General features: G+C 35.2%; 1 protein-coding gene across 1 annotated transcript in view; it reads right to left on the bottom strand.

Annotated features, from left to right (window-relative positions):
- Positions 1 to 2,178, bottom strand: part of LOC147070152 (uncharacterized) — an 89,280-nt gene extending 87,102 nt beyond the window's left edge. The window contains exon 1 of the mRNA XM_085949999.1: positions 1,857 to 2,178. The gene's annotated coding sequence lies outside the window, so the exon portion shown is untranslated. The remainder of the gene's footprint in view (positions 1 to 1,856) is intronic.
- Between the last annotated feature and the right edge of the window lie 14,083 nt (positions 2,179 to 16,261).

Here is a 16,261-nt window from a genome sequence, read left to right as displayed (position 1 = left end):
GCTCTGCGATGAATGTCATGTTTTAGAGGACATTGTACATATAGCACTGCAATGCCCCAAATATGAAATTCACAGAGTACAGCTGCGAATTGCAGATATCTATGAGAATGTCGACGAATTGAAGGGTGTCCTGGCGGTGGGTAAGACGGAAGAGCTAGGCATAATTGTAAAGTTATTTAACAGAATAGGAGTGAGGACCTGATCGACGGATCCCCTTCTAGAAGAGAAGAGGCGATATGACAGCGAGTCGCAGTCAAAGCCTCGGTAAAATCACAAAAAAAAAAAAAAAAAATTATCAATTTTGTACTTGTCATAAATTTAACAACAACTACGAACACTACGAAACGATGAACATACTATAATCGGTAAATATTGTCAATACGGAGAAAACTAGGTCATTTATAAACACTGGTAAGGCCCTTTTGCAATTTTTGTACCGGGACCGAATATTTATATATTTTACAACATTGATCTGTATCTATTTTTAAAACGTTTTTCTTGGCTCGTATTCTTATTTGTCCGGTGGTTCTTTATCCGGTACACATCTTGCAATCGATTTTTAACTAACTTCCCGACTAGCTAAACATTTGAAACTTTTAGAATATATCAGAACACGATGCCAATGTATTTTTTTAATACTTTTAGCCATTTTTAAGTAGAATGAATTCAATTTCAGTTAATTCTGTTTTGTATGACAAGTTATTTCGACACCATTATTGGTTGATGGTCTGGGGTCCTAGCAACTAAATTATTAATATATACGTGCGTTACTATGGAAATCAATATGACATGTCAAAATGACATTTCACTATTATTTCTATCAAGTAAATTTTTTTTTGATCGTTTAAGCTAGTCAAGTCAAGTTTATATGATTCAACAGAAAATTTGAAAACGTTGTACTTATATAAAAAGTTTTTTTTATCTTGTAATTATTTTAATAAGTACTTAAGTATAAAAATATCACTTATTTTATATGCCATACATTTCTGACGAAGTTAATTCTAGAAAAAAACATAAAAACGGTTTATATTATAAACCTTGTATTATTTATTGCGTTTTTTATGCAGGGCCTTTTTAAACTTTGGGTGGAAATACTTACTGTATATATCAGTGGCGAAGGGTGGAGGTAGGGTGTTAAGATCAGCCATAAACAGGGCACACTAAGCTTTGTCAGTCATGCGTATTTGTTTTCATTGAAATAAGACTAGAATTTACAGACGGTGTTGGTCAGTTTTTAAAATTCAATTAAATCGAAACCAAGCCATAATAAACAATAGTCAAAAAATACTCGTCTGTCTATAAAATATATAAAATGATGTAATTAAAACATATATAACTTTGCATATTTTATAGATAGAATAATATTTTTTATCAAAGTATTTAGTTTGGTTTGGGAAGGGTTTAATGAGTTTAAAAAAATGTGTACTTAATGTATTCTTAATCCAACGAAAACAAGTATGAATGAAAAAAATGTGCACAATTTTGTCGTATCGCCCAAAGTATACCAAAACTCTTATGGTTTGGTTTAGGCAGGGCTTAATTGATTTTTAAAAACTAACCAACACCATCTGTAAATTGTAGCCTTAGGACAATAAAAACAAGCACGTATGACTAACAAAGATTTATGTGCACTATTTATGGCGGATCTTAACAACCTACCTCCACCCTTCGCTACTGATATATACACATTATTATCTCAGTCAAATTACCACTATATTGTATGAGGTGTGTACATTTTCAATTAATGTAACTGTTTATAAAATCATACAGTTTTATACAAACAGTTTGAGACAATATTATTTGAGATTATATTGTATGGTAAACATTATTATTTTGTAATATAAACAATGACCTACCAAGCCGACGGTTAGCTCGTAACAGTAACACATTTATCAATCCACGTGTTCGATTATGTAAACACAGTTATTTATTGGTGTATAGAAAACCTTCACAGAATCCGGAAAATTCACAATAATTTATTATCAGTACACTGTTGCCAATATAATCTCGAAATTAAAACTTCAGTATGACTTATCGAATCCTTCAGTGTTGTCACAGGCGAGACGGGAATTATGTGCGAAATGAAAGTTAAATGATTGTAGAAAATGGGGAAAATTTTGCGCGTTTATTTGACAGTCGGGTTTCGCGTGCTGTCTCGCCGTGCAGCAGAGATCGACTAATGTAAATGTAACGTATCGCGCTTGTGAGTGTATGCAAGATTTACGAACACCAACACAGAATAAATCAGTGGAATCAGCTGATGGTTTACGTGCCGATGGCGGTTTCAGAACAAAATTATTTATGATTCAAGACTATACCTAATAGATTTAACAATGAATGTATCATTATTTTTATTGAAAATGTGTATTTTTTCCTAGGATATTTCCAATACAATACATACCTAGTGAAGTTATTCAGTTTTTGAAGTTATACTTCTTTTGGCGCGTTTGGGAAAACAGATCAGAGTGTATTTTTGGCGTGTGACGAAGTTGCGCGCGCCGATGTAACACGATGAGTGTGACGGAAGTTGCGTACGCCGATGCAACACAATTTATTATTATGTATTTATTCATTTCGGTCTCGAGGGTACATGCGCATGCGCATAATGTTACTTAGTAAGTCGTTCAATACAACTAAGTAAACAGCACGTAATAACCAATATTTCTACACTGTTAATTTATATTCATTATTTATATTGGAGTGTATATTTATTTTTCATTGTAAAGATTGTGTATCAAAATTTGACGCTATATTTCTGTAAGTATTATTTATGAGTAAAATTATATATCAGTGTTATCAGTGTTATCAGTGGTAAATAATTCAAAAAATATATTAAAATTTGATTTTTTATTAATTCATCATGGGCACTTCTGAATCAATTATAACCGCTGTATGGCAAAGATGAGTTTGGGTCCAACACAATAATTAAATAACAATTATCATGTACTATATGAGACACAGATGAATCGCGTACATTTTTATCTACCTAATCCACTGTAATATTAATAGACTAATGTAACGGCTTATTTTGTATTGTTATGCCAAAGAAGTATAATTTTAAACTACTTAATAATTTATAATGAAATTAATACTATACTAATAATGAGAAAGATTCAGTGGCTTACACATTAGACTACGACGGCCGCTGGTTGTCACACCATTATCAATACTATAAAATAAACGTTTTGCCATTGGTTATAAAAATAAGTTATGTGAAAATGCTCATCGTCAAGGGAGATATTCGTTTATTATGACGTTTTTATTATTATATTTAGATTGTTTATGATGCATGAATGAATTGCCACGTTTTGTGAATTTTCATTGACGCGACAGACCCATAAAACCGGATTCGTGTTTTTTCGCAATTGCTCCTCTTGTTTTCCCCCTCCATACCGGCATATACCATGGCGTAGCGAACGTTATGCGCCCGTCAAAGTTGTGCTGAGAGTATCCCAGGAGCAACTTCCTAAGATTGGCGTGCACTAGTGTGTGCGATTCCTATTTCGATGGAATATTATAACGATCAATAATTCTCGATGAGAAAAGAACTTCTCGTACACTAAAATGCCGCAAACTTCAAGTAGCTCCGACCCTCAGTTGGACCGGTCGACCATTGCAACTATTGGTATATACGAGGAAAAATATCTCTGCTTTCTTACCAGGGGATACAGTTAATATTAAAAAAAAATTCTCGTGATATACCTGCGCGTCAGGAATAAAACTTTATAATTACTTACCATTACAGTGAAAATTAACCATTTGAAACTTGTTATAATATATGAAAAAATCCAAGCTATATTATATTGAAACCGATAATATTAACATTAAAAAAACTATATATAATTTTTTTTACAACAAGAAAATAGTTTTTTACAATAACACAATAATATGAGCATTTATTTTGTGTTCTAATAAAATTAAGTATGGCAATACAATGTATTTCATTTTGTTTCGAATGTTCTATATTTAAATTTTGTATATATTATATTTTTTAGGAATACATTTATTTATTATACATTCTTAACTAATCGAATAACTCCTCGTATGATATTTCACGACGAGTTATGGCATCGATTAATTAAACAAATTTTACTTGAAAAGGTTTGTCCCGTCTGCGTAAAGTAAGTAGGTAAATACCGAATACTCATAGTAATATTATTGTCATCGTGTTTTTCTGTATGGAGGAGGTAATGCAAGTTGAATAAGTGAACGGAGACTGTGTTCGGGAAATGTGTCAAAATAAAATTGTAACACTGCCGCCTCGAAATGCATTCATGAAAATTATACACGCGTTGCACAACTTAATGCATTATGTACCGCGTTACTGCATAATGCAAAGACTACGTATTGGCGGGCGGTATTATTGAAGAAAAAAATGGATTTGCCAGGTTCGAAATCAATGGCAGTACGATATAAAATTAGTATATACTTACGTGGAGTATGATGATAATAACAAGAGAACGTTATGAAATGTTAGAGTTAAAATATTTAATGACATTTCTGGATTCAAATTATTTTATCGACAACCAGTGGTTTAGGCGTTGTCCAGATTTAATCCGGGATTTGTAAAAAGTCGCGCGCATTCCAGTTACATGTGACCTCATTGAGCCGTCCACATATAATCGCCGCGTGTCACTTCTCGCGCGCTGTCAAGGTACAGGTGACTTCATTGAGCTGTCCATAATATGCGCAGGCGGGGAATCGCGGCGAGACACACGTCATCTGGACAAGCTCTTAGTTAAGAAGCGCGCTACGCCACTTCTCGAAGCAATATTATGTTACAATATAAAATAATAAATTTTGAATCACGTGAATATAGCCAATTACGTCGTTGTTATTTATTATGTAAAAAAGTATATTCATACACAGTAAACTGCATATAAAATGCGAGAGAAGCGATTAGTCAGTTAAATTTCTAAATAATTATGAGAAAATGTATTGCTTTTTTGGTGAAATTGTAGGGATAGTGGGTGAAGTAATTAAGATTTTAAAAGACAAGCGACCCGGCACTATTTTATTTAGTACCTACTACACCACTGCCTAAAACGGGGAACTTTGGTAAATATCAAAAGATTGGATGTAATGAACGTTCAAAAAATACAAATAATAATAAAATAAAATCCTGAGGATCAACTCGAACTTTGGAATTATTCTCCAGTACGTAAAGCGCTGGCCTGTCATCCGGGGTCTTCGGGTTCGATTAGTGAGGTCACAGTATTATATTAATTATGTGATTTTTTTAATGCCCGGGTATTACTACGCTATTGTAGTATGTTATGGCGTGTTGTTAAGACATATCTTAAATCTTTTTTGATGTCGAAAACTGCAAAAGTTCTTAAAATTGCACACGTGGAAGTTACAAAAATGCTACTGGTTTTTGTAATAATACATCGTTGTAATTATGAACGTGAAAACGAAATACAGAAAACACTAAATCCAATTTTCTTTGACATCAAAAAGTGGCGATGTTTCAAATGATTTTTTTTCTGTATATTATTAATTCTAACAAAAATTAGCTTATAATAATTATTATTGTTTATATTCGATATAGGGGGGTAAGGTATCATTTGACACAGATAGGTTTGTGGCAATATCCAAAAAAGTTTTCCGTCCCTTCACTTTGAGGGATTCATATTTTTTTTCTATTTTGTAAAGAAGTTGATAGAGATTCCGGAACATTTATAATGTGATTAAGTTGGTAGCCGTATAATGTTGGCGCATTGAAATATGATATAAACAAACTGGCGGACTGTTTGACTGTTGTTATAATGCACGCATGATGTTTAGTTTCATACGATTTTTGTAATTATTCATCTAAATATTCTAAATAATAATGCTTCATTCTATAAAAAATACGCTTATAGGTACGGCGTTTTAATCTCAGTGTAACCCTGACAAATTAACGAAGTATAAATTCATCTACAGAGTACAATTATTTGAAGTATTTTCAGTTTTTGAAAACTGCTATGGTTGCCTTAAGACAGTCTCAACCTGACCTCCCTTTTCCTAAAGACATCCTGGAAGAACGCTAAATGCCACCCATACGGCGTATTACTGCGGAGCTACCGATGCTTGCATGACCTGGTAAGATTTTAAAAGACTGGCAAACGACAGAGATTCTTGGAAGCGCCGCGTGGTGTCGTGGTGCTCAACTAAGAAATGGATAGAATTTAGGGATATACATCATCATCTTTTTAATTTAGGTTACATCTTAATAGAAAAAGATATTCTTAAACATCTTAGTGTTTGAAACTCAGCGGTGTGTTAAGGAATATGTTACTTTCAATAGTTACGTCTGTATCATCTGATTAAAGTTTGTCATGTAAATATAACGAGCGTTCAATATTTGAGGGCATTCGGCGCACTTTTTCAGCTTGGGTTGGCGTAACCGTCATAAAAATCTTCAAAACCATGGTCCACGGTGATGGATTTTATATTTGTATTTTATTAATGTATTTTGTGAACAACGACATTAATATGGACGAAGCATCTGGACAAAAAAATGACACTCACTTTTTTGTCGGGTCTGCCGAATGGCATAATCTGTTCTAACGCCATTACAATAAAGGTTATATTGCTATAAATTCCCGATGCTTTTTGTCGGTCTGCCGAATGGTTCGGTCCGACCGGGTTCGCTCAAATGAACATTGACACTAGAAACACTGTTCTAACGCAATTACAATAAAGGTGATATTGCTATAAATTCCCGATGCGTGATATCGCATAATGGAAATTGCGTGACGTCTACCTATACATGTGCGAATGTCGCTATGCGCGAATTTACTTGCTAGCTACTGTATTGAGTGCGTTGTTCATTAATAATGTCATGGTCTGTGAAGATAATCAATAACTAGCACTGCCATCGTAATTATTCGCAATTCAGTGCCACGTCCTGAATGTAGTCAGTGATGGTTTCGCACTACCTTTGCTGGACGTCAGGTTTCATCATCGCACATTTCCAACGTAATAACTCAAAACTAAATGACCAGTAAGCGCAATGTTTGTGTCTCGTTATTAATTGAGTGAATGCAATCAGGTTACAGGTTTAAGACTCAAAAAGTACCTATAAGCAGATACCCACTTACAGTTACCGTTTTTATTATAATTTAAGAGGATAAAAGCGGACTTATTACAAAATGAAATCTTAATAAAGCAACCGGGAATAAGGCCAATGTCCAGTTATTTTGTTAAACACAAATTGAAGATTATAATTATTGTATTAATACCAGTTCTCCACAGTGTAACAAATGTTAATAGCATCTATATTGTTAGCGGCGATGCTTTTAAAATTGTCGATTAATTTGTTTATCTAGTGACCCTTGTAACAATTACCACAAGCGACGAAAAAAATCGCCGAATCAATCTTGCCAGCAGCAACTATTTTTAAGCCATTTCTTTTATTCAACGAATAATTCACAAGATTTTGAGAATACAACATTCCATATATTGAACATACATACATAACTTGAAAACACCTCAGATATTATATACTCACTAGAAAAAATCATATTTGAAAAAAAATACGATGCTCGGCGGGGTTTGAACGCGTATAACCACTGGTATCGCGCCAACTGTGCATTAACCAATTATGTTACGAGCCTCCTATCTAATTACGAGAATTTAAACTAGTACGTCATACATGAAATGCTTATAAAATTGCGTTATTTTTGACTATCGGTGTTTGTGTATTAAATCAAGAAATATTAGGTAATTACCTTAATTACAAACCGACGCCCCGCTCTCTCTGAAATATTTTAGTTATAACGTCTACTTGAACTTGCTAATAATTTTTAATAAACCATTTCTTTTATTCAACGAATAATTCACAAGATTTTGAGAATGTAACATTCCATATATTGAACATACTTAAGTAATCGTATTTTTTTCAAATATGATTTTTTCTAGTGGGTATTAGATATATTATCTGAGGTGTTTTCAAGTTATGTACCTATGTTCAGTAACTATTTTGTTCTCCAAAGGCTTCTGAAAAATAAAGCACTCTCAAGGAAAACCAAACAATCCTTTATAAAACTGTCATGCACCCAGTATTAACGTATGGAACAGGATGTTGGGCACTTAGCAAACAGGATGAGATACGTCATATCTTTGAGAGGAGAGCATGTATGGAACTGTTCATGATGGCATTTCCAAATCACGTGGCAAATGAAAATGCAAAGACTGTGCTGCATCGGCCAAGTGCATAGAATGCCGGAGGAGACATCCGACTATGTACTCAACCCCCGAGGGCAAGAGAAGACCTTCACGGCTGAAACTACTACGTACCTTCCTAAATTAAAAGTATCCAGGAAATTGTACGTAGGCAGTTGACCGTATAACAGTTCATCGTGAGATATCATATCGGAAATCGATGGCCGTATATCATTGAGATCAAATTCATGTCTAAATAAAACATTTTTATACACAAATATTTAATAACACCTACGAGGGGTTTCCAAGAATTAAAGACCTTTATTATTTAAAAAATCAGAAAATTTTTATTTTTATAAAAAAAAAAACCATACGATACTTGAACCTGTATATTCTACTGGATTCGATAAGCATGTCATGTTACAACTACTCGTTTAAATTGTCGTAATTAACTAAGATGCCCGTAGTATAATTAGAAAAACATACTGGCGCGAATCCAGCAGATACAGGTTCAAGTCCCGTCGGGTGTCGTATTTTTTCTACAAAATGATTTTTTTCTAGTGTATATGCATGCGATGTTTTCAAATTATGTACCTACCTATATTCAATATATAGAATGTTACATTCTGAAATCTTGTGTCTTATTCGGTGAATAAAAAAATAGTTTATCTTATATTATTGTTATTGTTTTTCTATTAATTAATTAATTCTTTATATAATTATTATAATTTGCAATAATATTTGAATATGATTTTTCCAAATCAATGACAAAATAAATAAAACAATTTATTGATTTTACAATTAATATAAAGTATGTTTGTGGTATGTATTTAAAAAAATATATGAAATGGTTATTTGGGATTCGAAATTCAAACAGGACGTATAGTAATTCTAAAATCAAAAATTGTGGATTTGGCCGATTATCTATATTATATCAATCAAATTGCATATTTCGGTAATGCATATTTATATTATATTTATTTATTATACCTACTGTATAGATACAAAACAATTTGGTTTGTGGGTACCTATTTGAAAGTAAAATATGCGGTAAATAAAATGCAGGCAGCAAGAAGGTTAATCTCATGGCTGAAAATTTCATGAGAGCGATTCGGATTTGCAACAGCATCCTTGTTCCGAGGGCAGCTTCCAAGGTGGAACCACCAAAGATGTTATATAACCACCGTTTATGTACTAACTACAAGAGTAAATACGTCAGCAAACTATGCACGATTAAAAAAAACGGTGTCTGTACCTACTTATGTACGCGCGTTAGAAGTTATACTTATTTGGCGTAACAAAACAAAACTTGTGATAAACTAGATTCTTTGACTAACTCTTAATTATCTTGTTAAATCACACACTCAAGAAAAGGGACCGCTTATTGGAACGCCGTTGGTTTATTTCTATACACTTTAACTTATATTACTAAATTATATAATGGTTTCTCGTTGTTTTTATTTTTAAAATACCAACTGTCACTCTGACATTTAATAGTTTGTTTACGTAAAGAATTGCAAATGGCTGACAATAATAAATTCGCTGCCTAGGCAACGGAATAATTCTAAACTATAATATTATACTGTATAATCGTCACGATTTCAGTATCATACTGTGGCGTAAAGGTAGTGCGTTCGGCTGATAACCGAACATTCGTTGGTTCGAATACAATCGAGTGCGTTTTTTTCGTGTGAAAAAAAAATAATGTGTTACATGTCACACGCCAAAAATACACTCTGATCTGATTTCCCAAACGCGCCCAAAGAAGAGCTTATATTTAAGCGTTCTCATTTCTTCTCCATTTTTGCCGAAGATGCTGTGTATCGTGTGGTTAACGTATTTCATAGAACTAATAAAATAACATTAAAATATGTTTTTACTAATTTTGACATCTATTCATACAATGTAGCGCAACGTGGAATGGGATGGTGCATGTTGGGAATAGCGGGGAAAACCACAATATAAACCAATAAATGAGAAGGTAGACAGGAGTACAGAAAGTGACAGAGGTCGCCAAGAAAATAAAATGGTATTGGGCTGAAAATGTTGCTCAGCGATCATCACTCAAGGGGCACTAAACGACCACATGGACTCATAATAAATGATTACGTGGCAGCAACAGACTAGGGACTGAGAGGAGTGCGAGAGGAGAGGAATGAGCTAAGGGAGGCTTTCATCCATCAGTAGATCGACCCTGGCTGATGATGGTGATGTTATAAGACTTAAAATCCATCTATGGTGTTAGCTCTAACCGTATACTGAGCTTCGAAAACAAATGTTTGCGACGGGTAATGGGTGGGTGGTATGACTTTATGAGTAATGCGGAGATAAGAAAACGCACCATGCAGCCTCTCATCAGACTGATAGTGAAGAGGCCAAGGTAGACCTGGCTCGACCACGTACGGCGGATGCTAGAAAACCTAGCTCGGTTGTTCTTCAAGCCAACTGGATTCCGGAGTCCTCGAAGCCCGCTAATTACTATCTATAGAGTGTATACGGGATGCTGGTATGACCTGGAACGATGCAAGAAGGCGCCTATATGCACAAACTAAGGGGCAGATATGGCTGAAGAAGAAGATAGTGTAAGCTGTCAATTTTTGGTGGAAATAAGTACATTGTAAATAATAAATTTGAATCCTATTCGATTTTTATATTTGAACAGAAAGCGGAAACGACAACCGAACTAAATTCGAGCGAATTATTATGACACGTTATAAAAATATTAATATTAGGTTTATACTAATTATTAGAACAGTATGTGCCAATTGGATAATCAATATTACCCGCCATTTTACGCGAGACCATTTCCATTATGATAAAAGAAAGAAAATACGCAAAGAGAGAAGAACAAAGCTTGCTGGCTGAAAAGGCGCAACAACCGGTTTTGAATAATAATAGACAATAATAAAAAAGAACAAATCCGGTAGTCACTCGCCAAACGAGATGGACGCATAAACCATTATATCAAAAATGGTTTCTTTTATTTATGTTAAAGTCCCATTCACTAAATTTCAAGATAACCGTAACAAATTTCGATACAAAATCAACGGAATTTAAAACAAACAGTTACTATGTATGCTAGGGATGGGACTGCGTGAAAAGTACCATGTAATCAGCAATCAGTATCGACAATGACATTTTATATTTGAATATCATAGATAATTAAAATAAACAATTACAGGATTGGGGTTGGTATATAATTGAATAAAACAATCGGAGAAATGTGTTTTTTAACACTACAACAGGCTATGAAGCTCAATGGTATTTTTGTAGTGTATTGGTTTAGTAATAAAATTGAAACACCCAGGCTTAGAATAAATCTGTTGCGACCTCACCGGCGTCGAACCCGGAGCCCCCTGAAAGACCGTTGCCTAACGAACTGGACTACGAAGACCGCCTCTACATACATGATAATATTAAAGTGAAGCGGCCAGTCAATGCACTCCCTAGAGATGTGGACATTTTAGTATTTTGTTTTAAAATTCCATTTTATCGTTTAATTGGTATTTTTATTGAATTATTATTTAAATTTTTTGGTACTAAACTTATTATTTTTGGGTTTTTTTTTCTTTACTGATTTGAACTTACATGTTCTTTTCATTCTAAATTTCATGCTGTGAACATTTAATATTATTATATTATACATTTGTAATGTACTCAATAAGTTTTTTTTAATAAATAAATAAATTATTGAGCTGTTAGATACAAAATTAATTTTAATGTAAAAGAACTTTATAATTTATTTTCCTAACGAGCGATAGGGATCCTCAGAGGCGTCACCTGGTGTTCATATTTATTCTACACAATGAGCGGATATGGACTAATAAGAAAGAAGAAGAATTAATTAATGAACAAGTCAGATGAAAGCTTTCGTTATTTTTTCCCCACAAAATAGAGCTACACAAAAAAAAGAAATTGCTTATATCTATAAGTACTCTTGAGTCTTGATAATGGGGGAATATGTTTGCTATCGTTATATAAAAGATGAAAAAGTGTTTAATTTAACAATTCTTACCTTTGGAAACTTTTTAAAGCTTCAATTTTACATATTTAGATTCCGAGAAGATTTTATTTATCGTGTTATGATGACATATCGAACAATTAACGTAAAGTAACGATTCATCGACGCATCTCTAGCGTCGTTCGGCGGGGTGTCCATTTCAGCCTCAAGTGCCGCATGATTGGACCCGAGGAGTTCCGTAACGCAGCCATTTCGACGACGCGGTTCTGTACAACAGCAATAGCGGCCTACGCGAAGACATCGTCGGCCTGTGCCGTAGATTGACGTCGTAGGCGGTAGTTACACCGGGTACCGGGTTCAGCGTCGCTCAAAACTACGGGGACAACCCTATTGATTCTATTTTCAAAAATATTTTAATATTTGAAACTACTTATATATTAATCCTATATATACGGAGGTAAGGGGTGCTGGCATGACTTATGCAAGAGGGATGGCGAGCGACACGGATCCTTGGAGGCGCCATGTGCAGGTGCGCACACAGAAAATGGTTGGGACGTGTCCATTAAAAAAATACTATGATATATATTTAATTAAGCGGCGGGAGGGGGCGGGGTTAATAAAAGTTAGCAGGCGTCACTTACTTCCACATTTATTACTTATAGTGGCTTCAACCGCTGAATAACACACTTTTCCAAATACATTCCCCATGCCCAGACATTACGTATTTTGAGTCTAGCAATAATATCTGGTCTGTAGGTATAACTAAAGGTTTTCACCCACGAGTTATTGCGAACCGTCGCATCCACAAGTGGTTATCGAATGCGTGTGGCCTAACAGTCATATATTTATTAGGATCGCTAGTGTCCGTTTAAATATTAAAGCCAGCATTGGATGGGCCGGATGGTTGCGCCAATTTTGTGATCGATGCCTCTCGTAGACTGTTCGATCCCAAGTCATTTGAGTAATGATCCTCAGTCATGTGGCCCTGACCTGACGAAGAGGAAGAATAAGAAAATATTCCCTTCACGTCAATATTTTTTTTCATTCCTGGGAGAGGAAGGGTCATATTTTTGTACGGTGTCGAGTCATGGATACTAAGGGCAAGGGAGCGGAAGGCAATATTTGATGTTTTTGAAATGCGGTGTACCGAATGTTTCGTAAATCTTGGACTGAGTATATGACGAACCAGTTAATCATCCAGAGACTTCAGGTTAAAGAACGGCCCTCGACAATATGTCTGAGACGCATTCAGCAGTTTCATTCAATTACATAAACAATACAACTGTTTCGAGTGACTATTGTCGGTCGCGCGGCTTAAGCGTCGGCCTATAGCGTCGTGTCCTAGGTCTGGCAAGTACACATACATACTGTTTTTTTAATTTGTGTATGAGTCAGAGTATGGATCTAATAGGTTGAGCAAGTGGCTGACATCCATATCTCGTAAAAACAAAATTTGTTAATACAAACCTCCATTCTGTGGAGGCCCATATGATTTTATTAGGATCAGACATGGTCGGATATTGTCGGGAGGTGGCAATTAAAATGGTTAGTTTATTCAATAACGGGGCACCTGTATTCAAAAAGTTTGAGATGAGCTGACCTACCTGCGCTCGCACTGTGTTACCGGGGCAGTAGTGGAATGGACAAATTTCGCTGTGACCGCTCGCAGCGCAACGGCAGTGTGTTCGCTGTACACACAGTGAGTTATAGCACCACCAATATCACTATAGGTACGTATGACGTTGTACATGGTATGGAGGTTTCCTGTTTTGCGATCGGATCCGTAGCGGTTCATTTGAGCCAGGGCTGCCACACGCCCACATGCTAATATTATAAGCCATTAATCATCTGAATATAAATATTATTGAACTGACTCTTTAACAGTTTATTTAACGTAAATAATACAGCGCAGGTCCACCCAGTCCGTATGTGCAGGAACAGAGACGGTCAAATGTCGAGAGCGGCCGTAAGCCGGTTCTCACATCAAATCTCGTCTTGCCTGCAACGATGTGACGTCATCGTTATTTACAAAACACACGTTGCCAAATGGATCTCCGCAGATTGAAAAAAACATCTGCTATTGCAATCGACAAGTCGCATCCTTCTCGGGCTGCGAGTCGAAGACGCCATGACGCATAAAAACACCTACGAATTGGTTATTTCTATACCGGCTCGCCGATTGCCGCATCCAAATATCTATACGTTCCGAAGGTTACGTGCGACGGTCGCTAGGTAGATCTCCGCGGTCTTCATATGCAACACCGGATCGACGTTCTTGGAAGGTTTGATTTATGGCTTTGCGGCAGACGAGGCGATTTTAAATGTGAGATCCGGCTAAGATCGGTTATTATGTGTTTTTTTAAAACGAGTACCTATTCATAGTTTCACAAATCGCTGCCATCGGCATAGTAGGTATAATAGGTTTGTTCCAGCATTTGAAACCAAACTGGTCCAAATTATTCAAACTGAATCAAACAGGGTCGTCGCACGAGAGAATTTCGTAGTGTTCAACCAATTTGTGCTATCAGCATGTGAAACATGAAGCCTTAGTGTATATAAGTGAAAAAATAATAAAACTAGTGTAACATGGCACGGAAACGGGAATATTAGGCATAACAGGAAAAGATCACAGTATAAATTTAAAGAATAATGATGCAGAAATGAGACAAGGGTACGCTATGACAATGTGATACAGATGGTCAAGCTGATACAGTATCAAATATACACTGCAAATGGACAGCCGCTGTATAATAAATACGCTCATAGAGTTGTCACCAAATGGAACTAAATGGCCGCAAGTCCACCCTAAAACCCGCTTTGCTGATTAACTCGTCCTCGGCTGATAAATAACTAGGGTCAACTACTAAGTAAATAATTAGGGATGCAGAATAGTTGAAGGAGCTAGCGGATGCCTTCATCGAACAATGGATCGACTCCAGCTGGTGATGATGATTTGTAGATACCTACTAGAATTATATTCGGGTACTTATTTGAGAAAGATTATACGAAAATTATAAAAAAGAGATTTAACTTGCACCATTCCTAATATTACTTATCGTGTTATGTTTGTAAACCATCTTCAAGCGTAGACACTGCGTTTTGATGACCACTCAGCCTGCAGCTATAACAACAAGTGGGATAATCATCTACGTACCCATACGTCACTGTCGTGTGTTTGTGACGTAATCACTATCATCATTTATAATACCTAGGTACTACAATCCTTGGCGGGTCTTGGCCTACTCCAAAAACTTCCATCCCGGACGATCCAGCGCCGACGCTTTCCAATTACTTTGGCCGAGCATTCATCAATCTCCCGTGACGCAGTTGCAGTCTTATCTTATCTTCAGGGAATGCATACGTAGCCCACGTTACTGCTAAGTTCATCGAAATTTTATGTACGAATTTTCATATATGTAGCACCTGCAGGGGCGGCTCTACCTTAAGGGTTCATAGGGACCATCCCCACATCGTTATCAAGTGGAGAATGCGTAAAAACGTCCGATATTTTTATCATTGTCATAATATACCTACTTAAGTGATTAAATGAATTATTTAAATTATTTTATCTATCTAAACCCGTCGCAATTTTTGAGAGATATTTATTATTATCATACAAATAAATAAAGCAATAATTATAAATTAATTATGTACTTAATAACATAATAATGATTACGCGGTATTAAAATAACTTATTAAATTAAATACGCACCATTTCACGGTGACACCTATGTACAAATTACCTTACAAATTAAATAAATTAAATAAACGTACAAATTAAATGACACCTATGTACGAAAGCTATGGCGTCTATTTTTCTCTGATCTCTTTCTACAAAGTATGTGAATGCATTAGCGTTATTATACGCATACTAGGGACCGAATAGAATGACCCCACGCCATAGGTGAGTAAAAACGCTCGTTGTATGCTGTTGTTCAAAACTGATGATGATAAATCTATAATAATTATTATTTTTATTTAAGTTTATATTTTTAAGCGCGATTTTTAGATGTGATTAAGTAACGACTCAGATAACAATATTATTTATTTTGAAAAATTATTCATTTCCTTTTTAATAAAATGATATTATTATAATTAGTAGCTTCATACATAATGTACCTATAATAATAATATGAGAATGTAGGTAGGTAC

This window comes from Rhyacophila brunnea, unplaced genomic scaffold (assembly GCF_057557595.1).
Source record: "Rhyacophila brunnea isolate RB1 unplaced genomic scaffold, BYU_Rbru_1.0 scaffold_22, whole genome shotgun sequence".
Taxonomy (NCBI): Eukaryota; Metazoa; Arthropoda; class Insecta; order Trichoptera; family Rhyacophilidae; genus Rhyacophila; species Rhyacophila brunnea.
The sequence above is the reverse complement of the archived record's forward strand: the minus strand, read 5'-3'. Positions and strand labels throughout refer to the sequence as shown.